General features: G+C 44.2%; 1 long non-coding RNA gene across 2 annotated transcripts in view; it reads right to left on the bottom strand.

The window, feature by feature from the left end:
- The window catches only part of LOC125110045 (uncharacterized), a 93,763-nt gene extending 67,400 nt beyond the window's left edge, over nt 1-26,363 (bottom strand). The window contains exons 1-2 of one of the 2 annotated variants that reach the window (XR_007130430.1): nt 26,145-26,363; nt 18,596-18,775 (exon numbers count right to left, since the gene is read on the bottom strand). This is a non-coding gene — a long non-coding RNA (uncharacterized LOC125110045). The remainder of the gene's footprint in view (nt 1-18,595; nt 18,776-26,144) is intronic. The other variant, XR_007130429.1, reaches the window with a different exon arrangement.
- Nucleotides 26,364-26,627: the final 264 nt, after the last annotated feature.

Raw genomic sequence — 26,627 nt, forward strand, 5'->3', positions numbered from 1 at the left:
GGATAGTAAGAGAGAATGTTGAAAATTGCACAGGAAATTTTTATGAAGCATGCTGGGAATTGGTCCTATATAACTTCTGCCAACAATCCATTGGTCAGAACTCAGTCATATGATCTGGCCTAATTTCAAGGGAGTCTGGGAAATGTAGTCAATCTCCATACCCAGGAAGTAAAGGAATGCTACTGACCGCCAGCATTTATGTTGTCATCGAGTAGGGTCAGCCTCTTCTGGACTGTGAGCTCCTCAAAAGCAGGATCTATATTTGCCTCTCGGACTCATGAACTCCACACTCTTGTAGGCATTTGAGTCTGTAATCTCTGTCTTATTGTGTTTTCAAGTCTTCAATCACTTATTCCCTCAATCAGTCAGTCAATCAGTCAGTCAGTCAGTCAGCAGATGTTTGCTGATTCCTTGTTCTGAGCCAGGATAGTGAGGATGAAAACAAGAGACAGCTCTATCCTCAGAGAGCTCATAGTCTGGGGCAAATACAGAAACACATCACTGCAAATGTACGATGTTCTGTGGATCCCAGATTTGTTAAGTTTGATAACCATCAGTGTTTACACACATCCCCTTGGCATTCACCATTCCTGTACAAGGTGCTGGCTTCCCTGTGTGCAGGCTAGAAGTGCTGGGAATAAATGTCCCCAGGAACAGCTTTCAACCAACAACTAGCCAAAGTAGCCAACGTTAGCAGATAAACACCCCACCTCTCTAACCCCTCAGGTGGGATAACCATGCTGAGTGTTCTAAACTGACAACCAGAAGTTCCCAGTGGCCAATGGTAGTAACCAGCTCGGTAAGGCAGTAAGGCAGTAAGGCAGCCTATCCATTCCCTTCCCTGTCCCACTGGCTTCCTCCCAGAAAAACTACTTTGCATGCAAACCCTTTTCTACTTGTGGGGGACAATCTAAGACATACCAATAAACAAATGGGGCGGACAGACTTACAGGCCTTCAGATCTATTAACCTGAAATGGAAATTTAAATGGAAATTTAAATTAAAATGGAAATTTACTGTTGATTTGCCTGGAATGGACCAGGGGTATGTCCAAACAATTCACTAGCTTTTCTTCTAAAATAATCATAGGGGCGCCTGGGTGGCTCCGTGGGATTGGGCATCTGCCTTCAACTTGTGTCATGATCCCAGGGGACCTGGAATCAAGGCCTGCATCAGGCTCCCTGCTCAGCGGGGAGTCTGCTTCTCCCTCTCCCTCTGTCACTCCCCCTGCTTGTGTTCTCTCTCCTTTCTCAAGTAAATAAATAAAAACCATAAAAATCAGGCTTAAATGAATGAAATATAATAATACTAAACATATTAATATAAAATAATTAACAGAATCAAGAACACACTGCCTGAGCAAAGGGCAGAGTTTGTGAGTTCCAGCTGCAGGAACTACCGAGGTTGTGTCCTTGTGGCCTCCCTGCACATTAAATCAGCTCATTCAGTCCCTTGTACACAGGCCCCACAGCTGCACTGACATCCCTTCAACTCACTCTTCGGCTTTCTCTTCTTGAAAGAAGAAAGGCCTGTGAAAATCACGCAGCAGATGAGAGCTCCAGAATCTTCTGGATATAAAATTCACATTATTTCATCAGCTCCTCCAGACTGGCCTTTGAGGAAGGCTGTATCACCTACCTCTCCTGTGGGGCAACAGGGGTTCAAGGGAGTCAGGGGACCTGTCCCCAATCACGTGACCCAAATCCACATGACTGGAAACCCACACTACCGCCTTCTCCTCAGCCTGTGTGTGTGTGTTTCCTGCATCTACAGACTGGGATGAGAGTGTTAAGACCCAACCTCCAGTCCTAGAGAAGGAGTCACAGCAGGAATGGTCATTTAGCCTGCAGGTTGCTGCTTCCCTTTGGTCTGGAAGCTTCCCAGAGAAAAATCAAGGCAGAGTAGGCAGTGGGATAGCAGGACCAGAATTTGGAGCAGAAGAAACAAAGAGAAATCTTTTTTTTTTTTTTTTTTTTCAATCATGAGCAAAGGCTCAGGGAGCTGGGAATACCCAGGGGCAATTTAAAGGGGGTGTTTTTTAAAGAACCTGATAGAAGCTTGTGCTAATAGTTTGCACAGACAGCGAAAACAAAATCTCTTTATGCAATCTCATTATATGGTCACAAGTAGGTGAGGCCAAAAATACAGGCCCCTACCTTTTGGGGCGACAAAAGGACTAACTGGCAACACACATAAAGGGCCAGCACGGGGCCTGGCTGGTTCTCAAGAATAGCTCAATAAATGTTTCGCACTCCTCATGCCTTTCCCAGTTCTAGCTAATTAGAAGGTCCCCAGCCTGATTTTTCACTGCTAATGTTTGCCTTCCAGGATCCCATACTGCCTGCTTCTATCAAGAAGCTAAACCAATATTTCCAACCCATCAACACTTAAACACGAGGCCAATTTGTCCAATACACTGTCTATTTATTTTCCAGGCTGCGATCTTTATGATGCATATTCCTGAGGCAGTTAATTTACTCTTGAATACATCTCTTTGTGTATTGGTTACCCATTTCATTAGCTGCGATATGGAGACTGGCTGGGACATGTGGGGGATTTTTCACTGAGTGAAAGAAGGTTTTTAATAAGCCCCATCATCGCTGGCTTTATGGTGCCATTTGATGAGCAACAAATGTATTCATTTAGCAGCTGCATTCCTTAATCAGGTATTCACTGGGTAACAGCATATATAAATATGGAGAAACACAGAATTTAGGGAGCTGAGTGCAGTCATTTTCCACAGGGATTGGAGCATTGTCTGTATTCACCATCAGTTTGCAGGCAAGAGCCTCTCCTGGCTGTGCATGGAATTCTGTCTACCAGCACGCCCTGCCCAGATCTAATTCACTGCCACCTATCAAGGGAGCTCATTCTCCGAGGGGCCGGATCTTCCAGAAGACACTTGTCCCCTCTCCCACATCAAATAAGTCCCCAGCATTTAGGCTTCTTTGACCAATGGTACTAAACCCTTCCTGTGGTTCCCACTTTACTTGTGCTCAAAATGCCCCTTGGGACGCCTGGGTGGCTCAGTCAGTTCAGCAGCTGCCTTCAGCTCAGGTCATGATCCCAGGGTCTTGGCACCAAGCCTGGGGATGGGGGGTTGGGGGGGGGAGTGCTCAGCAGGGAGCCTTCTGCTCTCTCCCCCTCTGCCCCTCTCCCCTCACTTGTGCTCTCACTCTCTCTCAAATAAATAAATAAAATCTTTTTTTAAATGTCTCCAGATTTAAAAATTTCCAAAGTGGGTTAGTTCTTTTTTTAAACAGCTTTACTGAAGTATAATTGACAAATTAAAACTGTATATATTTAAGGTATACAACTTGATGTGCTGATACACATATACATTGTGGAACAACCCCACATTCAAGCTAATTACATACACATCACTTCAGAAGGTTACCATGTTCTTCTCTTTGGTGTGTGGTGAGACCACTTAAGACCTACTTAACAAATTTCAAGTACACAATATAGTGTTGCCATACTACTGCACATTAGATCTCCAGAACCCCGCATGACTGAAACTTTGTATCCTTTGACCAACATCTCCCCACTTCTTCCTTTCCCCACCCTTGGCAACCAGCATTCTACTTTTTACTTCTAAGAATTTGGCTATTTTATATTCCACATATAAATGAGATCATACAATATTTCTTTCTCTGTCTTGTGTATTTCACTTAGCATAATATCCTCCAGGTTCATCCATGTTGTCAAAAATGGTAGGATTTCCTTCCTTTTAAAAAACAAAAAATCTTAAATCTTTTTTTAATTAATATATAACATATTATTTGTTTCAGGGGTACAGATCTGTGATTCATCAGTCTTTTTTTTTTTTTTAAGATTTTATTTATTTATTTGACAGACAGAGATCACAAGTAGGCAGAGAGGCAGGCAGAGAGAGAGAGAGAGAAGATGAAGCAGGCTCCCTGCGGAGCAGACAGCCCAATGCGGGGCTCGATCCCAGGACCCTGGGATCATGACCTGGGCCGAAGGCAGCGGCTTTAACCCACTGAGCCACCGAGGCGCCCCTATGATTCATCAGTCTTACACAATTCATAGCGCTCACCATAGCACATACCCTCCCCAATGTCCACCACCCAGTCACCCTATCCCTCCCACCCTCCTCCCCTCCAGCAAGCCTCAGTTTGTTTTCTGAGATTAAGAGTCTCTTATGGTTTGTCTCCCTCTCTGATTTCATCTTGTTTCATTTTTCCCTCCCTTCCCCATGATCCTCTGTCTTGTTTCTCAAATTCCTCATATCAGTGAGATCATATGGTAATTGTGTTTTTCTGATTGACTTATTTCACTCAGCATAATACCCTTTAGTTCTATCCATGTTGCTGCAAATGGAAAGATTTCGGTTTTTGTGATGATCTCCTTCCTTTTTAAGGCTGAAAACATAAATATATATGTATATCTATATACATATGTATGTATACATACACACACACTATTGATATAGTGTGTGTGTATGTATAGGAGAGAGAGAGAGAGAGAAAAGAGATCTCACAGCTTCTTCATCCATTCAGCCTCTGGCAGACATTAGCCTGTTTTCATATCTTGGCTACTGTGAATAATAATACAATAAATCTGGGAGTGCAGTTACCTCTTCGAGATCTTGATTTCAATTCCTTTGGAATCCCACCCAGAAGTGGGATTACTGGATCATATGCTGGTTCTACTTATATTTACAAAAAAAAAATTTTTTTTTGAGGAACCTCCCTGTTTTTCATGGTGGCTACATCAATTTTCATTCCCACCAACAGTATACATACAAGGGTTCCCTTCTTTCCGCATCCTTATCAACACTTGTTGTTTCTTACCTTTTTGATAGTAGCCATGCTAACAGGCATGAGGTGTGTTTCTAGGAATTTCCTTCACTTTCCTTGGGCCTGAGACAAAGGCCATTGGGTCACTCAGGAGGCTGAAGATCAGAAGAATGTGTTTGTGCTGGGTGCCCCATTGATAAGGAAAGATAAGAGGCCCAGCTAGACTGTCGGGTTAGGACAACAACCCCCACCTGTGTGCTGTGTGCGTGGCACCTAGAACAGGGTCTGGCACATCTGCATTCTCAGCATAAGTTAAGGAAAGGATTAATCAATTAAGGGACTGTTCTGGGTCCAGTTACTTCCAGACTGTAAGTGAAATCTCCCAGATATGCCAACCCCAAATGGCTTAGCAACCAGCAGACTTCCCTCCCCCTATTCAGGCCAACAGCAGCCTGAGACAACACCTTCACTCTGTGAACCCTGAGGGGAAAAGAGGGGTAAAGAAGGTGAATGACAAAGCCAAACGGAGCAGATGGAAGAAACCTACCTAAGCTGCTGGCAGCCAATGAATAAGGAAAACCAATCTCAGTTTGGAAAGGGGAATGTTTGTAAGGACTTGGCCAGGATTGTAATCAAAGGAGGAATTGCATTAAATGTTGTGGAAATAATACAGACTTTTTTTTTCTAGTATCTCGGACTGCCTAAACCTCTCATTACAGGCACAGGGTCAAAACAGGCTCCGGATCGGAGACAGGCAGGCTAGGATCTCTAACACATAGGTAGGCAGGAGGCCCAAGGTGAGGCTAAGGGCTACAATAGGCTCAGGTGTGGGTAGTCTTGTTAAGAAGCCTGAGAACCTGCACTCTACGCAGAAGCCAGAGTGCAGGCAACAGGAGGGAAGATGTCACAACAGCACTGGGATTCTAGAGCGTGGTCCTTGCTTAAAGGAGCAGGAAGGTAGGAATCAGGAAGTATCTATGTGAAGTGATAGACTAACAGCTCATCTCTTCCAAGGAAACTTCCCTGACATCCTCTCCAGAAACGAGTGCCCCTCACCAGCCTCCACAAGCTCTACACTTAGCTCTTCTTCACAAGTGACAGCTTTCCTGGCCACCTCAACCACTGAGATCTCCTTATGGGCAGGAACCATATCTCAAGGGATGTACAAAATAAAAGTGAAAAGGGAAAAGCCTGCCATTCAGGTCATCTGTTTGGGGAAGGAAAAAAAAATCACTCTGGAACCAAAGGACCAACTAGAGATCCGCTGCTCAAAGTCGTGCTATTCAGAAGCCCAGCAGCACGGGCATCACCTGGACCTGTTACAATGCAGCATCTTGGGGGGCGCCTGGGTGGCTCAGTGGGTTAAAGCCTCTGCCTTCGGCTCAGGTCATGATCCCAATGTCCTGGGATCGAGTCCCGGATCGGGCTCTCTGCTCCGCTGGGAGCCTGCTTCCTCCCCCCTCTCTCTCTCTGTCTGCCTCTCTGCCTGCTTGTGATCTCTGTCAAGTAAAAAAAAAAAAAAAAAAAAAAAAATCTAAAAAAAAAACAAAAAAACAAAAAAACAAGGCAGCAACTTGGGCTCTGCCCAAACCTCCTGAATCAGAGTCTGTGTAAGAACAAGGTCCCCCGATGACTTAGATCTCATTATAATTGAAAAGCAATGGGCTAAAGAGCTGAAACTTGGGTCTTTGGGACTCTAAACTCATACCTCTCTGAACTCCCACATTTCCATGTTGCTTTGAAAGTCATAGTGATATATGATATATACTGTCTGGTATCATTTCTCTTTGTGCTCCCCCTGAATTGACGTGAACAAGGGAGGAAGAAAGTATTGTAAAAGAAAAGGGAAGTCGTTAACACAGTGCTCAGTCCAAGCCGATCACAATGTTGGCAGCTACCATGTGCATTCTCTTATCCTATCACCAAAGCAAGCACAGAAGTCGTAAGAATCATGGGTATCATTTTCCTGATGGAGTGAAATTGAGAATGGTTGAGCAACTCTACCAAGTTCCCACAATTTGGACTTGTTTTGCTGCAAGAAGCAGACACCTCATGGAACTCAAGCAAGGACGAGTTATTATAAAGAAAGTAGATTACCCAGCATGCTAGGATAGGAAACACACCAAAACCAAATCTTACGGACAACAGTTGAGAGCGAGAGTATCTGTCTTTGTTTCTAGGGAACCCATCTTGCCCTTGAGATGGGGATTCTTGTGCAAGTGACTTTTTGAGGTGTCCCTCAGGAGAAAAAGAGAGAAGGAAGCAGGACAAGGAAGAAGCAAGAAGAAAGCTAAGCAAGGATGTCATCTTAGGTGGAGACCAGCTTCAGCCTGATCTCCGAGGGAGCTCAACAGCATGAATGGAAACACAAAGTTGGTTCCCTCTTGAGGAAAGGAAGCTGGATTTTTGACCCCATGTGAGTCAGTCATTGGCAGCTGGTGGCTGGGGGCAGAGAACCAACATGGCTGGCAAGCTATTAGGTCAAGGGTTTCTCTGGAGGGGGAAAACTAGGAGGTATTAGCAACCAACACTCACAGGAACTTGAGGGATTGGGGTGCCTGCCCAATGTAAAGAAGCACCAACTTTGCGTGTGTGTGTGTGTGTGTGTGTGTGTGTGTATGCGCACGCACACGTGCACGTGCTTCCCTGTCTTGGGGACAACCTCGACTCTAGTATAAGGTTGTCTTTGCCCTATTCCATTCTCTCTGGCTCTGAAAGCATTCCTCCATTTGCCTACAATTGCCCTCCACTGCCTTCTAACTCTGGTGTGTATATGACCTAAAAGGACCATTCCAGACCAAAAATGCCTTTTGACCAAAGGTTTCAGGTCCCATCCTCACTGCTCAAGCCTCTTAGCCAAATGTCTGAGAATGCAATCTGACCAGCCATCCAAGTCATGGGTCCCAGCTGACAGATGGGGCACCCTTAAGTCACATGTCCACCCCAGCCCAATCAGCGGAGGCCTGGAATGACATAACCAAATGTGATCAAGAAAACTGGGGGATGAATGAATCTGTTCTTCTCAGAAAAGTTACAGATGAAACAGGCAGCAATGGAAATTTCTACGGCCTATTAGCTGGAATCCAAGTTCATATTTCTCAAGTTTGTAGTCCTGCCACATTATTTCCTTTTCACAGTGTAGCTGTTCAGAACTCAGCTCCACCCAGCCTCAAATCCAAGCTCTACCACACGCTCATCATGAAATCTCGGGCAAGTTATGTAACTTCTCTGTGCCTCTGTTTCCTCATCTAGGAGGTAATAATAGGTTGTTAGGAGGATTAAATGAGTTAATATTTGTAAAATGCCCAGAGTAATTCTGGCACCTCATGAATGTAACAGTAGTGGTTGCTAAATAAATGGGTATAATAAATGAATTTTTCAAACTCTTAGAAGGAGGGAGAAGGAGCTGAACAGGAGTGGCCCCATAGGGGAGAAGCTGGCCAGTGCTGCAGAGACTGTTGTCACATTGAGGTGTCTAGGATGGAGCCCTGGGAGACAGACAGGAATGTCACCATTGTGGCTCAGACAAGAAAGACCTCACTGTCCCCTTTCCAGGACATCAGTGCCATGGCAACTGGAGATGGCCTGGGGCAGGATGACATGTCAAAGCTCACAAAGATCCTGGTGATAATAATGACCAATATTTCCAGCGTCCTACTATAGATGCTAGAGGTGCTTGCTCCAGACTGAGTCTGTCCTTCCCTCCAAAACTCGTATGCCAAAGTACTAAGCCCCAACTACCTTAGAATATGACCTTATTTGGAAACAGTGTCTTCACAGAAGTAATCCAGGTGAGATTCAGTCTTTCAGCTGGGTCTCAACCCAGTAGGACCGGTGTCCTCCTAAGAAGGGGACATCTGAACACAGAGGCACAGAAGGAAGACAATCAGAAGAGCCACAGGGAGAAGGCAGGCAACCCCACACCAAGGGAGAGAGACCTGGAATAGATTCTCCCTCACAGACTCAGAAGAAACCAATCCTGCTGACACCTTGGTCTTAGGCTTCCAGCCCTCAGAGCTGTGAGACATGCTGATGTTTAAATCACCCAAGTTGTGGTCCTTTCTTAGGCGCCCCAGCAAACTAATCCAGTGTCTTCGTCTGCACTAAACACAGGCTAGGCACTTCCTCAGCCTCAGCTCAATTAATCCTCTTATCCATTCTGTGAGGGAGAGGTTGTACTGTCCCACTTCCCAGGTGAGGAAAACAAAGCATGGGGCTCCAATCACCAGTTCATAAAAGGCAAACTCCTATCAGCCTGAACAACGCCTGGCACACAGGAGGCCCTCCCTGGGTTTTGTGGAGTCTTGTGACATGGTCATTAGACCAAAGGCCAAGCTGACAACTAATCTAACAAAGCTTTGAGGAGGAGTCAGGACTGTCCCCGCTCTGGGGAAGATCAGCTATGAAGCCAGACCCCAGGGAGAAGCAAGCCTTGCCTAAACCCCTCACGTTGCAGGCTCCAAGAAGCAGGAGGACCATGAAGCCTCCTAGCGCTGCCTACTTCCTGGTTCCTGCCCCATCCTCCACTCTTTGCTGAACAGTCCCTTTCTTGCCCATCCCCGTGCAAAAGCCCTTGCTTCCTGAGAACCAGAGAAGTGCTCTTCCTTGTCCCCCTGAAGGAGATGGCCATGTTGGAGGCTGCCTGTATTCCTGGCAGAAAGCTGCCTGCATCACACTAAAATAAACTCACTGACAACCCACTCTGGGCTTTCCTACATGGGGCACAAAATAGACAACGCCATCCCTTTGTCTGAGAAATGAGAAATCCATCAACAAAAGAGGCCCAGCAGAGGAAAGTCAGAGAAGAAAGGAGAGGTGGCTGCAGACACAAAACACACGCTGCTTTGTCTCCTAAATTACTTCTTTTAAGGTATACATGGGTAGTTCTGATTGTGGGGGGAAAAGTTAATTCGTAGAAAATTGGGAGAATACAATAAAAGCACAAAGAAGAAAATTTAAATCATCTACAATCCCAGCTCTTGAAGATAACCACTGTTTATGTAGGGGGAGAAAGGAATTGTTTGTATGAGTACACTGATCCTGTTTTGTTTCCTGCTTTCTCATTTTTATGTTGTAAAAATGTTTTCTGTGCTAAGTCAAAGGGTGCTATGTGTTCTCCAATATCCACTCTGCCATTCTCCTTTTATGAGTGGAACCCTCCAAACTTTTTTTTTAAGTTTTATTTTTACTTAAGTAATCTCACATCCAACATGGGGCTTAAACTCATGACCCCAAGAGATCAAGAGTTGCATGTTCCTCCAACTAAGCCAGCCAGGCACTCCTTTTTCTTTTCTTTTCTTTTTTTTTTTTTTTTGTCCTCCAAACTTTTTAATGATTATCAGTATTTGTTTCAAGTTTTTATTTATTTACTTGACAGAGAGAGAGAGAGCGCGCGCACATGCAGGGGGAAGCAGGCAGATGGAGAAGCAGGTTCCCTGCTGAGCAGAGAGCCCAACATAAGGCTCAAACCCAGGACCTGGGATCATGACCTGAGCCAAAGGCAGATCCTTAACAGACTAAGCTACACAGGTGCCCCTGATTGTCAATAATTTTTTTATTTTTTAAATTTTTTAAAAATATTTTATTTATTTATTTGAGAGAGAGAGAGAGAGAGCATGAGAGGGGAGAAGGTCAGAGGGAGAAGCAGACTCCCTATGGAGCTGGGAGCCCAATGTGGGACTCAATCCCAGGACTCCAGGATCATGACCGGAGCCGAATGCAGTTGCTCAACCAACTGAGCCACCCAGGTGCCCAAGTCAGTAATTTTTTTAAACTACATTTCCCAGACTCCCTTGCAGCTAAAGGTAGCCATGTGACTGAGTTCTAGCCAATGGAAGGGATGCATATGCTATTCCCAAATGTAGCACAGAAAGGGACATGCCCTCCATTGCTCTCTTTTGTCACTTTGACCTACTTCTCGGAGAATAAGGGTGACATGTGGACTGCCTTGGACCATATCTACAGAGGGCAGAGCTACAAGATATAGGAAGGCTGGGTCCCTTAGTGGCCTCACGGAGCAGAGCCACTGCAAGACCTGGACTAATCATCTCCAGACCACTACATGAAAGAGAAACTTCCATCTTATTTAATTCATTGTTAATTTGGGTGTGAATCTATATGCTAGTACATGTCTCTAAATCTTCCTCCACAGTATAGTTTAAATGGCTGCATTTTTTCTACCATATAAATATTCAGCATCAAAATTTATTGAATTAAAACAAAAGTTACTGAATTGAACTAATTATAAATTGTTGGGTCATTTGTGTTGCTTTCCAACTTTTCTTTGTATTAAATACCACTGCAATAAATATCCTTGTACAAAATATCCTTTGGGCATATTACTGATTATTTCTTAGGACATGATTATAGAGGCAGAACTCCTAAGTTAAAGGGAGTTGGGGGAAATTGGAAGGGGAGGTGAACCATGAGAGACTATGGACTCTGAAAAACAATCTGAGGGTTTTGAAGGGGCGGGGGGTGGGAGGTTGGGGGAACCAGGTGGTGGGTATTGGAGAGGGCACGGATTGCATGGAGCACTGGGTGTGGTGCAAAAACAAGGAATACTGTTACGCTGAAAATTTAAAAAAAAAAAGTAAGAAAAGAAAAAAATAAAATAAAAATAAAAACTTTAAAAAATTTTTTTTCTTTCAAGATTATTATGTATTTGTTGTAGGAAGATAACTTGATTGAACTTCTACCTGAACTTCCTCTTATACAAATCTTTATTTACACAGATCTCCAAGATTCACCCCATAGCTACTTTTAGTTTTATCACCCTCTCCCTCCAGTATATATAGGAAGGAGTACAAGCTCTGGAGTCAGGTTTCCTGGGTTCGTGTGTGTATAATCTTGGGAGAATTACTTAATTTCTCTATATTCATGTTCCTCATTTTTGAAATAGAGTTTCCAAAAATGCCCACCTCGTAAAGATATGAGAATTAAATGAATTAATATGGGGGGACCATTTAGTGCCTGCCATATAGGAAGTAGGTCACTAACCATTAACTATTACTATTTTCATTCTTTCTAGAGTTCTTTATGACATTTGCTTTTCATTTAAAGGTATATCTAGGGGCTTCTGAGTCAGCTTAGTCAGTTGAACATCCCACTTTTGATTTAGGCTCATCAGGTCATGATCTCAGGGTCATGGGATCAAACCCCTCGTCAGGTTCTGCACTCAGCCCAGAGTCTGCTTCTCCCTCTCCCCCTGTTCTCACTCATTCTCCCTCAATCTCTCTCTCTCTCTCAAATAAATAAAGAAGTTCTTTTTTAAAAAGTATATTTAGATTTACGCAAGGTTTAAACTTTCCATTCCTACTGCCCACCACTGATAGCCTGAATTTTCCATTCTTTCATTTTTTAAAGATTTTCTTTTTTGACAGAGAGATGGAGAGAGAGCACAAATAGGCAAAGCAGCAGACAGAGGGAGAGAGAGAAGCAGGCTCCCCACTGAGCAGGGTGCCTGAGGCGGAGCTCAATCCGAAGACCCTGGGATCACGACCTGAGCCAAAGGCAGATGCTTAATCGACTGAGGCACCTAGGCACCCAATTACTAGCTGTTGAATTTTCCATTCTTAAGGTGTTTGCTCATACCTTGCTATTTTGAAATGCATTTTCCAGCCTTTTTTCCCCCAGAAAAGAAATATACAAGTGGTATAATCTCTGTCTCTGCATACCTAACAATATCTCTAAATTGTCTTCCAATATAAACGACCTCTTGCCCGGGCACAGAATTTTGGGGTAACTTCCTTCAAAGCTTTGACTCTGATTTTTTTCTCCTGCATGTAATGCTGTGAAGAAATTTGCAGTCAAGTCAGTCTGATTTTTCTCCCTTCATTTCTTTTTAAAATGTTTACCTTCAAGTATGCTTGTAAGATTGTTTCTTTATCCTTGAAATTTAAAATCTCTCCTGGCAGTGACTATGGGATGGCTTCTTTTTCTTATTTATATAGGAAAGCTTCCTATCTGTAGATTTAAATCTCCCTTTAGCTCTGTGGAGTTTCCTGTAACTGTACCTTTAGATACTGCTGCTATTGTGTGTCTCACTGAAAAATAACAATGTTCTGTGTTTCCTTTCCAATCTCTCTTTCCTACCCTCCATATCCTTCATAGGCCCTCTGATCACTTTCAACTCCTAGTGTTCTGGGAGGCTTCCCAGCCTCAAGGTCCATTGATTCCCTCTCCTAAATATTTCTTCAATCTGTCTACCTCTCTCCATCCCAACTACTCCCACACGATCAGATCTCTCTGCTTCTAGCCTGTACCTCTACAATTCATTCTCTAAGGAGCAGGGGAAAAACAAAAACAAAACCACAAGCGTGTCTTTTAAAATATAAGTTAAATCATTCTTCTCTCTGGTTGTAACATCCTCCAGTGGATTGCACTTAGAATAAAATCCAGCCACCTCATGGCCTCCAACACACTGCATGATTTGGCTATGTGGATTCTAAGGGTTGTCCATCAGCCTATCCAACTCGGACCTGTTGGGGTTGACAGCATTCTAGAATAGAGCTTGGAGTGTTGGCAGATACTAAGAAGGTGGAACTTCTCTTACAGAATATGCCCAAGGCACAGTTATCAGGATGAGGATAAGAAATGGTGAAGATGCAGGACATGAGAACACAGTATGGAGGAATGAGGAGTCACAGCTTTGAAGGGCCAATAGGTCCTAATAAAGAGCATGTTTATCGAGCACCTACTATAGACAAATACTGTTCTCTATATAGTCCATTTAATTTTTGCATCTTTATTAATTATGCCCTGTTTTGATACAGAAACAGAAGCTCAAAGGGGCGCCTGGTGACTCAGCCAGTTAAGCAGCCAACTCTTCATCTCAGCCTAGGTCTCAATCTCAGGGTCCTGAGTTCGAGTCCTGTATTGGGCTCCACACTGGAAAGTAGCATGGAGCCTACTTTCAAAAATTCATTAATTAAAAAAGAAACAGAGGCTCTGAGAAGGTAAATAACTTGCCTGAGATCCCATGGCTAAGAAAACATGAGACAAAGATAAAATTCAGGTCTGTGTGATTTCAAGGTTTCTGATGTTTCCCCATAACTTGTGGCCTCCCTAAAAGATGCATTCTAACACGGCCTCCGGAGATGGAGCCATATGGAAGTGGAAGGCTTTAATAGGTCCTTGTTAATCATCCCCTTGCTCTGTTCCAGAGATCATCAGTCTTCATATTCGACTAGGCTAAATTTGGCTGAAGTAATAAACAGACCTCAAGATGGATGTATCAATCCTGGCTAGAGGCTAGCTTCTTCCCTTGTCCCTTCCTATGGATCCACCATGCTTGTCACCAACTGTCCACCCAGGAGAAGGAGGCCTTTTGTCATCTGTTCTTTATGATCCCTGGAGATGGAAAAGACAAGAGATGAAAAGAGCTTGGATTCCTCACTCATCACATGGGATCTCACCTATCAAATGTCCAACTGCTCTATGTCATAAGCAAAAAACAAAACTTTTATTGTTGAAAAGTCACTAAGATCTTGGAGTTGTTTGTTATAGCAACCAGCATTAATTACACTGACTAATACAAGTAATACCCCAAGTTTAAAAACTGAGGCTCCAAGAACCATGGTTTATATTCAAGTCTTCCTCATATCAAGTTCAAGACTCCCGGCCCTATGGCACCAGCCCCTAGTGACCTGGAGCTTCTCCCGGCTCAGGTTCCAGCTCTCTGGGGAAGTCTAAGAAAGTCACTTCTCCTCTCTGAGCCTCAATTTTGCCATCTACAGAATGAAAGCTTCATCCTGGATGGTGGCATGGGGCACTTTGAAGGTAAGTCTTCCTGTTGCCCACAGCCCAAATGCATCATTCCACAAGGACTCTATGTAGAGTCACCACCCACAGTTTTTGGGTTCATTGCAAGAGGAGGTCAGAACTTTTTATTCTCCAAAAGAGTTATTCCAGCTGATTATGTAATCATCTACATTTAGAATGCCTTTACAGTAACCATGGCAACAATGGCATATGTGTATGTTTCAAACTTTGTTCCAAATCTGCTGATGAGGATAAAGAAATGGCTCTTTGTGTGGACCTTACAGAACCAAGCTGGTTCTGCTCCCTCCTCTGTGGGACTTAGCTTGGCTGTCGGCCGTGAGGAGCCAAGACCAGGAAGGGAAGGGCTTTCCAAATGGAGGTGACCGATATCTAAGCTGAATTTTGCCAGATGATCTAAGGTGTTCCAGGCACAGAAGAGAGAGAGGGAACTCTGGTTGGAAGGTAGAGCATGTGCAAAGGCCTAGGGGACTGAAGTGCTTTGCTATGTCCAGGAAACAAGAATATGGTATTTCTCAGGCATACATAAGAAGAGAAGACAGTGGCAGAGGCTGGGAGATGGACCATTAAGGATTTTGTATGCCACGTTCAGGAATTTAGACTTGATTCTCAACCCACTCTCTCCCACCCCATATCACCTCTAGACCTTTTGAGTCAGCATGTCCCAGGGTGGACCCAGGCATCCACAATTCTTAAGGCCTTTCACAGTATGGCTGTCCCTCAAAAAATTAAAAATAGAATGACCATGTGATCCAACAATCCTACTTGTGGGTATATATCCCAAACAATTGAATGCAGGGTCTCAAAGAGGTATATACACCCCCATGCTCATAGCATTATTCACAACACCCAAGAAGCAGAAGCCACCTAAGTGTCCACTAATGAATGGAAGGATATCATGACAACATGATCTATACATACAATGGAATATTACTCAGCCTTAAAAAGGAAGGAAATTTGGACACAGGCTCCAACATGGATGAAAATATCCATCTGGAGGATAGGATGTCAAAATAAGTAACATACTTAGTAAAATTATTAAAATAAGTAACATGCTTAGTAAAATAACCCAGTCACAGAAACACAAATATGGTATGTTTCCACTTATATGAGGTACCTAAAGTAATCAGATTCACAGAGCAAGAAAGCAGAATGTGGCTGCTAGGGTCTGGGGAGGGGGACTAGAGAGTTGTTTAATGTTCACAGTTTTGGCTTCTCAAGATGAGAAAGTTCTGTATTTATACTGCACAACAATGTAAATATAATTAACATTATGAACTGTATACTTAAAAATGGTTAAGATGGTAAATTTTATGTTATGTGTTTTTAACACAATTTTAAAAAAATAAAAATTTTCCCAGCGTATCTGATGGCCAGCTGCTGGGAGCCTGGGGAAACACTGAGGGATTATGATTATGGGTGTTATGAGATCAAATCTACATTTCAGAAGGAGCAACCTGGCTGAAAACTGCAAAAGGGAGTCATACAAGCTAAAAGCTGAAGGTAGGAGATATTGGGCCAAGAGAGACCCAGGTTCTGAAGTCCTGAACTAGGCCAGGAGTGGAGGGGAGAGCTGAGAGATGCCTTGTTTAATCAGGTTTCATTAACCCTATTTTACAGGTGAGAAAATGAGGTGCAAAATATCTACCTTGTAGCAGGTCAAGTAGAGAGGATTCATTTCTAGGTAAGTCTTGTTCCAGGGGGTCAACTACACACAGTTCACTGCCTCCTTAGGGAGGCAGGAAGCTCCTCTCCTATCCAAGAGGCACATAAAAGGTGTATGTAAACTTCAGGAAAGAGAGACTCTCTTGCTGTAGGAAATGGCTGAAAGACCTCAAGGCCATGCCACCGGGACTTAGGCCAAGCCCCAGATGGGGAATATAGCCCTGAAAGTGAAAGATTCTTGTGTCTAAAAGGCCCCTGGCTTCTGGAAGGCTGTTGCAAGCTTCAGGGATCACAGCTGCCTCTGATCTTGGCCAGAAGAGGCAACAAATGACAACAGGAACTCAGCCTCCCCTCAGGCCTCAAGGACATTTCACTCTCTCCTCCTACCTCAGGGCCTTTGCACTTACTCTTTTTCTGCAAGGAAATTCCTTTTATCTCCCACTTTCTTACATCCGCCTAACCCTTACTCCTCTTTCTGATCTCAATTTTAATTGCAAAGAAGCATTCCTTCACACACACACACACACAACCCAGATCAAGCCAGTGGTCCCCTCAGTCCCTTCTCATATTACCCTCTACTCCTACTCCTACCATCCTAGTCATGTGGAGAAACATGCCCCAGCTGGGCTAGGTAACCCAAGATTTTAAAGAGACCATTGACAAAGATAGGTCAAGGGGAAGGAAACACAGAGGTTCATGCAGTGTTACAAATCCAAAAACAGTGGAGTATCATTAACACGCCATGGCCTCCTGGGGAGGAAGCTGTACCAGAACCTGAGAGGTGGGTGGAGAGCTATGCCATTCAGTAATGACAAAGCCAAGTCCCAGAGATCTGGGGGAAAAAATACATTTCCCTCCCTCTAGTCTCTGGCCAGGCCGCTGTTGGCCGAGTCTCTAAAAGCAGACAACAGAAGAGCCAGTAATGCAATGATCAGCCTCCGGGGCACAGAGGAGGATAGAGGGAAGAAGGTGGAGCATGGATCGGGAGAGGCAAATGGAAAGCATCCAGCACACCTGGTTCCACCTTATAATAGGGGGATATGCACATCTGATTATTGAAAGCCTGACTGTCCCATTCAACCTTGAACTCCATGAGGGACTAGGTCACAACTATATTCCTAGCAGCTAGCATAGCACATGCACATAGAAGTCATCCACTTTGTATTTACAGGGTATGTGAATGAAAGAGTAAAGCTGAATGAATGAGTAAACTCCTCAATGTGAAGATCAGACACTCACAGAGGGAAGGCCTTAGGATGGCTCAAGACCAGCCATTCCCAGAAAGCTGGGGAGGAATGGTCATCAGAGAGCTGCAGACATGACCTTCAGCTCCTTGCCACCCAGCCTAGGTTCAGCCCAATATAAGGGCAGGGCCTGGAGTAGATCAGCTGCCCTAATGTACTATATTCTCCCCCAGCTAACTCAGACCTGGACCCTACTATCCCAGACCCAGTGTGGGACCCCAGGGAAACCCAGTCCTATTGCCCACCAACTCCTCTGGAGGATCCTGTCCATCCCTCTGCCACATCTGACCCCTGCATTGTCCAACCTGATCGTCCTCAAGTCAACATGTCTCCTCCAATAGTGTGATTAGGAAAGGCTGCCCAAAACTGATACCACCTGCCCACAACTTAGTCCTGTGGCCAGATTATACCCCACCCCACCCCACCCCCAGGCCTTACCTAGACCAGTCCCACTATCTTCCCTCTGGCTACTGTTAGAATCGCATAATTTCAGATGGCAATTTCTGCATAACATCTAACCAGTTAAGGTAACCTGGGAGAGGAAGGCATCTGTAGGCTTTGCTCATAAGAGATGCTTCATGCCAGTGAGGTCTGGTTCTGCCTTCCTGTCATCTCCCTCTACATGGAGAAGGATACCAAGTCTGCTATGTATGGATGTAAAAGTTGTTCACTGCACAAAGGTGTTCAGCTGGATGGAACAGTGAGCACTGAAATCCAGCCCATGCTCCACTGGCCAAGCTATGCACCTGGCATGAGCTGGGTCTACCCAAAGTAAGGAGGGCCTATCTCTAATTTGAACAAAGATGCCTATGGGCCAGGGGGCCACCCTGAAACAGATCCTATACAAAATCTGGGCAAAAGAGCTTGTACTCAACACACCTGGGGCCTGGAATAATCTCTATATATCTCTGAATTTTAGGAAGTCAGATGGCTTCAAGGCCAATCCTTCCTGTGGAAATTCATTACACAAAAAAGACCTTCTGGAGTAACAAAAGATATCATTGCAATTACATTTATCAAAAAAAAAGCATGGCAATCAATGTCTCATGCCCAGACTGTATTTCAAATGCCCTTAATCAATGGCTGTGCTAATTACACATTTATTGCAATTAATTTCATTTCAATTATGCCTTAATTACTAACCTTGAGTGAGATTGGGGAGCTCAGAGAATTCATGTCACCACAGAGCTAGGACCCAGAGATAAGTTGCCATCATCCTTCGATTGAAAGATGCTGTTCCGTTAAAAGTTGGTTTATTGGATCAAGGCCTTCTTTGGGGAAGGAGGGGTTGGTTTCTCCAGGGAGGCAATTCATAATGTGAGTCTGAAATTGAATGCAGGAAAGCAAGCAGCTGTGCTTACTAATTAACTGGAGCTGGTGTTTAATTTGCTTCTTATTGATGCCTGTTCCTCACTGACTCGTTGGCTGCGGTCAGAGGATAAATGCCTTCAGAGTTCATGCTTTCGTGTGTCCTCAGCCTCTGGCTCAATCCCACTTTCTTCTTCTCTTCCCTCCAAAGGGGGGCTCTTTCTTGCACCCTCCTCATATCTACAGGCTCAACTCTACATTCCTGAGGCAGGGTGGAAGGTTGGGGCCCCTTGGCATCGATGGCCTGCCCATGGACCCCCAAGAAGAACACCATTCCAACAACCCAGACGGGGGTATTGGGAAGGAACTTGCCCTGTAGCAGAGCAGAAGCAGAACTCGGGCTCTGGAATCCCGTAGTCCTGGGTTCAAGTCTAGTTCTGATCATTCCCAGTTCTGTGGTCTTAAACAAACCGTTTAATCTCCTGGGTCAAGGAAATGAAAATTTAAAGTGCCCAAAACACTTGGTAGGGGCTCGGAAATGTCAACTGCCTTCCACAATCAACCCATCTCTAGGGCTTAGAGCAAACCCACCTCTGGGACATTTGTTTCTAGGAGAGCAGATAGTTCCACAAAACATCTTTTTAAACCAGCTCAGGAGAAGGAACTGTGGAAATCTGCTAGTCTAGACCTTCATCTTAATGAGGGGGAAACTGAGGACAAAGAGGGGAAGCCAGAAGTCACACTGTGAGTGGATGCCAGAATTAGACTAGAACAAGGTTCACCTGATTCCCAATCTTAGAACTTCCCTACCACATGACAAGATAGCCTCTTCAGAAAGCCATCTGTCAGTATCTGGTAAAGACTGAGACCTAAATATCCTGTGTCTGTGCTCAAGGAGAGAGGTATAAAGATGTTTACTGCAGCTTTGTTTGTCTCCAGAAACACACGTATGGACAACCTAAATATCCCTCAGTAGAGAAACGCAGAGGCAACATGTGACAAACTCACAGGCTGGGATACCGCAGGGCCATTACAATGTATACACTTGGCCAATGTCATCAGCATGGATGAATTTCTAAAACTAAATGTTTGGATTTTTAAAAGATTTTATGTATTCATCTGAGAGTGTGAGCACAAGCAATGGGAGGGGCAGAGGGAGAGGGAGAGGCAGGCTCCCCACTGAGCAAGGAGCCCAACCTGGGGCTCTGATCAAGACCAGAGCCGAAAGCAGATGTTTAACTGACTGAGCCACCAAGATGCCCCCAATGTTTGAATTTTTAAATTAAGCTTCAAAATATTTATAGCATGATATCACTCATGTTAATTTTTTAAATTCACAAAGGCAAAGAAATATTAAAACATGAGCAGGAAGAACATGTCAACGGAAGACAGGATTACCTGGAGGACGACGGGAGAACAGGATTGAGTAGGGGCACAAAGGGGCACTTGCGGCACTGCACATAGCATTTTACTTATGTTTTTAAGAAAAATTCAAGGGGCGCCTGGGTGGCTCAGTGGGTTAAAGCCTCTGCCTTCGGCTCAGGTCATGATCCCAGGGTCCTGGGATTGAGCCCCACATTGGGCTCTCTGCTCAGCGGGGAGCCTGCTTCCCCTTCTCTCTCTGCCTGCGTCTCTGCCTACTTGTGATCTCTCTCTCTCTCTGTCAAATAAATAAATAAATAAAATTTAAAAAAAAAAAAGAAAAATTCAAAGCAGGGTGCCTTGGTGGCTCAGTCAGTTAAGCGTCTGACTCTTCTTCAGATCAGGTTGTGATCTCAGCGTCATGAGATCACGCCCTGCATCAGGCTCTGTGCTGGGCAACGAGCCTGCTTGGGATTTTCTCTCTCCCTTTACCTCTGCCCCCCACACTTGCGCGCACATGTGCTCTCTCAAAAGAAAAAAAAAAAAAATATATATATATATATACACACGTGTGTGTGTGTGTGTGTGTGTGTGTGTGTGTGTGTGGCGGCTTGGTGACTTGGTGGCTCAATCAAACACCTGCCTCTGGCTCAGGCCATGATCCCAGAGTCCTGGGATCAAGTCCCACATCAGGCTCCCTGCTCAATGGGGAGTCTGCTTCCCCTCTGCCCCCCCCCACTCATGCACTCTGTCTCTCTCTCTCTCTCAAAAGAAATAAATAAAAACCTTAAAATATACACATGTATATATAAAATGATCAAATATTCAAGTGTGTTAGTTTGAGGTGGTAGTTTCTTGGTTTTCTTACTTTCCAAATCCCTCATCCTGTTTTAAATATTTTATCACTACATTGAGAAAGTAAAATGATTTATGCTTTGATTATCACCCTTTACTAAGAACAGAGGCACTGAAATTTGTGATGGCTGCAGATTAACACTTAATGCCACCAGAGACAGGGAGACCATATGTCCCAGGTGGACAGGCTCCAAAAAGAGCTTGTAGGACATTGAAGGTACTCAACAAATATTAAGTGAATTGATTAACTAAAGAATTAAACTGTAGTGGCTACTCAACATTGCATTTTTCTCTCCTTTGCTTATAAAGGGTCATGGTAAAATCAGTACAATGGCAGAGTGGGGCAGAGATCAGTGACAAGCTCACTGCAGTTACTCAGATCCTAGACACTTGGAGAGGGATGATGGCATCTGGAATCAGGGAGTGGTTAGTGGACACAGAAGCAGATTTCAAAGATGATTAGGAGGAAAAATTGGTAGGATGCACGGATGGAATATTTATGGGGTTGAGTTCCATCTTGGACACAATGCATTCAAGGAACAACCCAACCTTCAAAGGGTAACATGCACTTTCAGTTCTCCTCCAGTTCCCCTGGGGCTCCGGGTGGTAGGCTCAGCCCTGCATCAGGGCAGTGTACATTGGCTTGATGCTCCAGAGGTCTCCCTGCCATCCATTCCTGGGTTTTCAGGAAGCCTCCAGTGACTCAATTGTTAGTGGGTAGGCAGTCAGATGGGCAACAAGTTGGGCGGCAAGTTGGCTTAAGTACAGAGAGAGGAAGGTCTCTCCCTCTCACCTCTGCATTGTCAAACTTCTGACAATTTAAGTGGTCTCCTTAAGAATGTTCCCCAACTTTACCACTAGGCTTCCATCCTGACTGGGTCCCTAAGGACCCTGTCCATCATCTGCAGGACAGGGGTTGGTGCCAATTACATAAAAATATTGAAAGGGTTCCTGGCCCCTGAGCTCCTGAGGAAACGCTCTGCTCTGGCAGCCCTGGCATAGCACCCGACAGTCAACGTCTGCCTTCCTATCCCCTAAAAAGGAACGTAGAGGAAAGCCCTTCTGTGAGTGGAAGCTTTGACAGTGCCAGTGAAAATTATGCAAAAAAATGATTAACATAATCAAAATCTTTGTGGGTCATGCTGGAAATGCCTTTTCTTAAAACATTAGCCTTGCTCTTGGGTCTCGTCCATTCTTTTTCTGTCTTGAAAAGTGTGGAAATTTCGGCTTTGTCCAGATGGACTCACGAACTCTGGGTGGCTACAAATGGATTTCCCAAAGGCTGTGCACAGTTGGTTTTCTTTCAGCTTTTCTTAATTTTCATTTATTTTTCTTCCATCCTCGCCCTGGCATTGGGCCAGTGCTTTTGGGTTGAATAAATTTAAATGTCATTTACTGATAATAGGAAAATCATGCCCACCTTTGAGCCATGCCACACAATACAGCTTTCCAGAAGAGGGGATGATAGGCCATCAACACCCCCCACCCTACTTAACCATAAATCCACCAGGCACCAGTACACCAAGTCCCAGTTTAAGTTGTGCACAACTCCAGGGTACCTCTCATCATTTCAATGACTCTTGCAAACTTCTCAAAAGTTTCTCAAAACGAATTGAATTTTCATTCAGTATCCAATTAAAAATAAGCTCATATCATGCAAGACTTTGAAGCGGGAATTCTTTGCCTGGGTTCTACAGGTCGATGGAAAGAATTCAGTGATTTATGAACTTATTACTTTTTCTCCCACTAACCTCTGAAGTTTAATATTTTCTTCCATTTATGAATATAGGCAACAAGCCATAGTAGTATTAGAAGGACCTGGGATTTCACCAATTAAACCCATGGATTTTTTTCATATCACCTAACAGTTGCTATGTATTTCAGATATTTTGAAATACTTACATGCAACACTACTTTAAACTCTCCACTAGGTTGATAGGTGAAGTGTTAATAGAGAATGCTTATCACAAAATTGTTTTCTTAATAATTAGGTAACTATCTTTCTTTCTTTTTAAGTAGGCTCCACACCCAGCGTGGAGTTTAATGCGGAGCTTAAATTTACAGCCCTGAGATCATGACCCAAGCTGAGATCAAGAGTCAGATACTTAACTGACTGAACCACCCAGGCGCCCCTAGATAACTATCTTTCAACATAATTGGTTTCCTTTGGAATCTTGTGTATTTGTTATGCATTTAAAACTCTTTTTTACTGAGCGGAGGTCCATAGGTCTCACCTGACTGTTGCTCGGGAGGGGTCCAGAGCAAAGAACAAGTCTTGGAACCCTGCTTTGGAGGAGGAGAATAAGGAACAGGAGGGGAAAGTGTATGAACCCTGGATGGAGAAGCTGTTAATATGCCATCTTTTCCTGAGCTTACCCAAAGAAAAAGACGTCCCAGGATCAAAGCAACAAGATGCCACCTCCCTTCCACCCTTCTTCCTATACACTTCTCAAACTTCAGTCTCACATGATAAAGAATTTAGCTTTGCCCAAGGAGAGATCCTGGCCTCTGTTCCTGGTTCCTAGAAAATAATCTCCAAATCCTTCAAATTTCCTGGGAGACAGGAGAGTGAACTGGGGGGTGATTTGTTATGCAGCGATAGCTGACTGACATACCTCTGGATACCAGTGCATACCCCACTTGGCAGAACTTCCTACGTCCCCATTTTCTCTAAGTCAGTTCCCCAAAACCCAGCCCATGGCAGAAGCAAACCTTGGGCCAGTTCCCAGTTCTCCCGCCTCCACCTTCCCTGTTTCTGCTTTGATTCTCATTAGCTGTGTGAGCTTGTGAAAAACATTTAATTCTGCTGAGCTTCACTTCTGTAGGGTTGTTGGGAATGCCGGGAAAACAAACACACCTTCCTGCTTAAATGCTCTCTAGGACAATTCTCAGCCTATGGAGGGTGTTCAACAAATGGTAGTGGATCAGCCATTCCAGATAGATTCCTGAGAACTAGTATGAGCATCACTCCACCGAGGTGCTACAGAATGAGCCCAAAGCCAGGATGGATGGATGAAGGATATACAGGGATCTGACTGGATGGGTGGACGGATGGAGGGATGGATGAGTGGAGAGACGGCTAAATGAGGATGTCTGTACCTTTGGAAGGGTATGTAAACAAATGGCTGAATCATTTATGGACAAAGAATGGAGGCCCTCATCTCTGTGGACACCCAGCTACCTCACAATTGCTTCTTTTCCTCTCCCCTCCAGCTCCCACTCATTCCTCTCCTTCACAATCAACTCCTGGGTTTATGTTAAGTGTCCTATTGAACAAATCACAAAACCTAAATTGGCCGGTTGAGGGTTTCTAGCATTCTAATTGTGAAGCATGCTTCTGAATGACTTAGGAGCTGAGGGGAGCTTGAAAAAAGCCCAAGATCCTGAGAGAAAATGAGAAACATGACATTTTGAAAAGGAAGCCAATTTTCTTTAACTAAAACTGTTGCCTCTGTAAACCATATTATAAATCCAATAAATTCACATAATGCTATGGTAAGTCCTTTACAAAAGAGAGAGAGGGGAGGGGAAAGGAAGAAAGAGGATAAAAGATAGGAAAAATATTGCAGAGATTTCCAAAGCCTCCCTCCCTTTAAAAACAATTGCTTTGAACCTTATCATAATTATTAAGAGTTAAACTACCTGGACTCAAACACAAGCTCCACCAATTCCAAGTGGTGTAACCTTGGGTAAATCACTTAGCCTCTCCATGCCTCAATTCCTTCATTTATAAAATGCAGATGATAGTAATACCTGTTTCATTGGGTAGTTGTGAGGATTACAGAGAAAATATGGATAAAGCTTTTAGAAATCTTCCGGCTATGTGGTAAGTTCATGGCAAATGTGAGCAAATATTATTACTATGACTCCCACATACAATGGTCAAGAACACAGCAGCAGGCAGGACCTGGGTGACCTAGAGGCCCGCAGGAATACAAATAAGTTTAGCGCTGCTCTGAAGACTCCTGGCACCCCCCACAGCTTCACATACTGATATTCTCTGTCCTGAGCACCACCCCAACCATGATCCTGACATTGGCTGCTCACAGGTCCAATCCCACGTGTCCTGTAACCTAAGTACAGATGTGGGCCATCTGGTCCAGTCTCAGCAGTGTTCTAGTGAAAGAAACAGTCCAGCAACCCAAAAAGTAATATAAAGTACTTCAAATAAATATTTACTCAGTTTCTCCAAGAACTTCAAAGGGAGACATGTATTCTTAATAGATAACCAACATCTTCAAAACCTCCTTTTTACTGCCGCTTTCAATATCTCTCACATAGCATCTCCCTGAAACTCACTCTCTCTCCTTCACTCACTCTCAACCTCCAGACCGTGAGGCTTTTCTATTTCTTGCCCCTTCCATATGTTCCCATATTAGCTCTTTACTGAGTCAACCACCTTAACCATTTCTCAGCTTTAGTGCCTTCTGTCCATTTCCTACTTCACCTGGATTCTAAACAACAAAGGTGAACTCAGGAGCTGACCAAGCAGTCCAGAATTCTTCCCTGTAAAATCAGGGAAAGTTAAAAATTACTGGCTCATAACCATTGTCTCTGCTACACCAAGTTTTCTGATATCTCCCTGACTTTGCTCAAGCTATTTCCTCTGCCTAGAAAGCACATCACCTTTTTTGAGAAGATTTGGTTGGACCGGCATCTATGTTAAGGGGCGGGGGGTGGAGGAAAAAGGGGTGTGAGGTCCAGTTTAGGCAGTCTGACTCACCTCTGGTCTGGTTTGGAAATGCAGAATGTGCTCCCACGTAGACTGGGTGACCCCTGCTGAGTACCGGGTCCAGCGGACATAACGGCTAGTAAAGAGGAGGACTAACTGACCCAAAAAACTTAGATCTTATGTCATTTGGGACAAAAGAGCCCCATGGTGGGAACAGAAAGGAGGGCTGGGAAGTAGGCCAGCATTCACCCTAAATGTTGATAGCTATCAACTGCCACTCACGAGTCTCTAGGAAGTAAGAACCCCAGACTCAGAAGGGAGCACAAGATTCTCCAGACCAGCAGGTCCTGGTAGCATCTCTGTACCCCAACTTCCACCCTGCAATGTGGGCCATGGAACCCCTAGGCCAGACCTTTGGGGGAAAAAAAAAAAAAAAAAACAACCCTTAGATATCTCTTCTTACCCAGCAGTTTACAATTTTCAATTGACTTTTACCTTCGTCCGCATGACCCCATGAGACCACCAGGGGCGGAATCCCAGCTCTCACTGTAGCTCCAATGACTTTAAGTGTGTCACCTCCCCTCTCTGAGGCTCAGTTTTCTTACCTGAAAAAAATGGGAGTATATTAGTCATAATCCACGAAGCTTTGCTGTGTAAGAAACAAAGTTCAGAAATCAATGCCTTTACACCACACAAGTTTATTTCTTGTTCATAATATCCAAGGTAAGCCTGTGAGGAGCTCTGCTCAACACAGTCACAGACTGACAGAGTCTCTTCCATCTTGTAGTTGCACCATCTGGGACATGGGCATCTGTATTCATATGGCAAGGGAAGAACTAGACCACTGCCTTAGAAGTGACACGCATGACTCCCACTCCTATTTTATTGGCCAGAACTGGTCACCTGGCTCTACCTAATTCCAAAGAATCCAAGAAATACAAGAAAACAAATGGAGGGGCGCCTGGGTGGCTCAGTCCG

Source organism: Lutra lutra, chromosome 9 (genome assembly GCF_902655055.1).
Source record: "Lutra lutra chromosome 9, mLutLut1.2, whole genome shotgun sequence".
In the NCBI taxonomy this organism is placed as follows: Eukaryota; Metazoa; Chordata; class Mammalia; order Carnivora; family Mustelidae; genus Lutra; species Lutra lutra.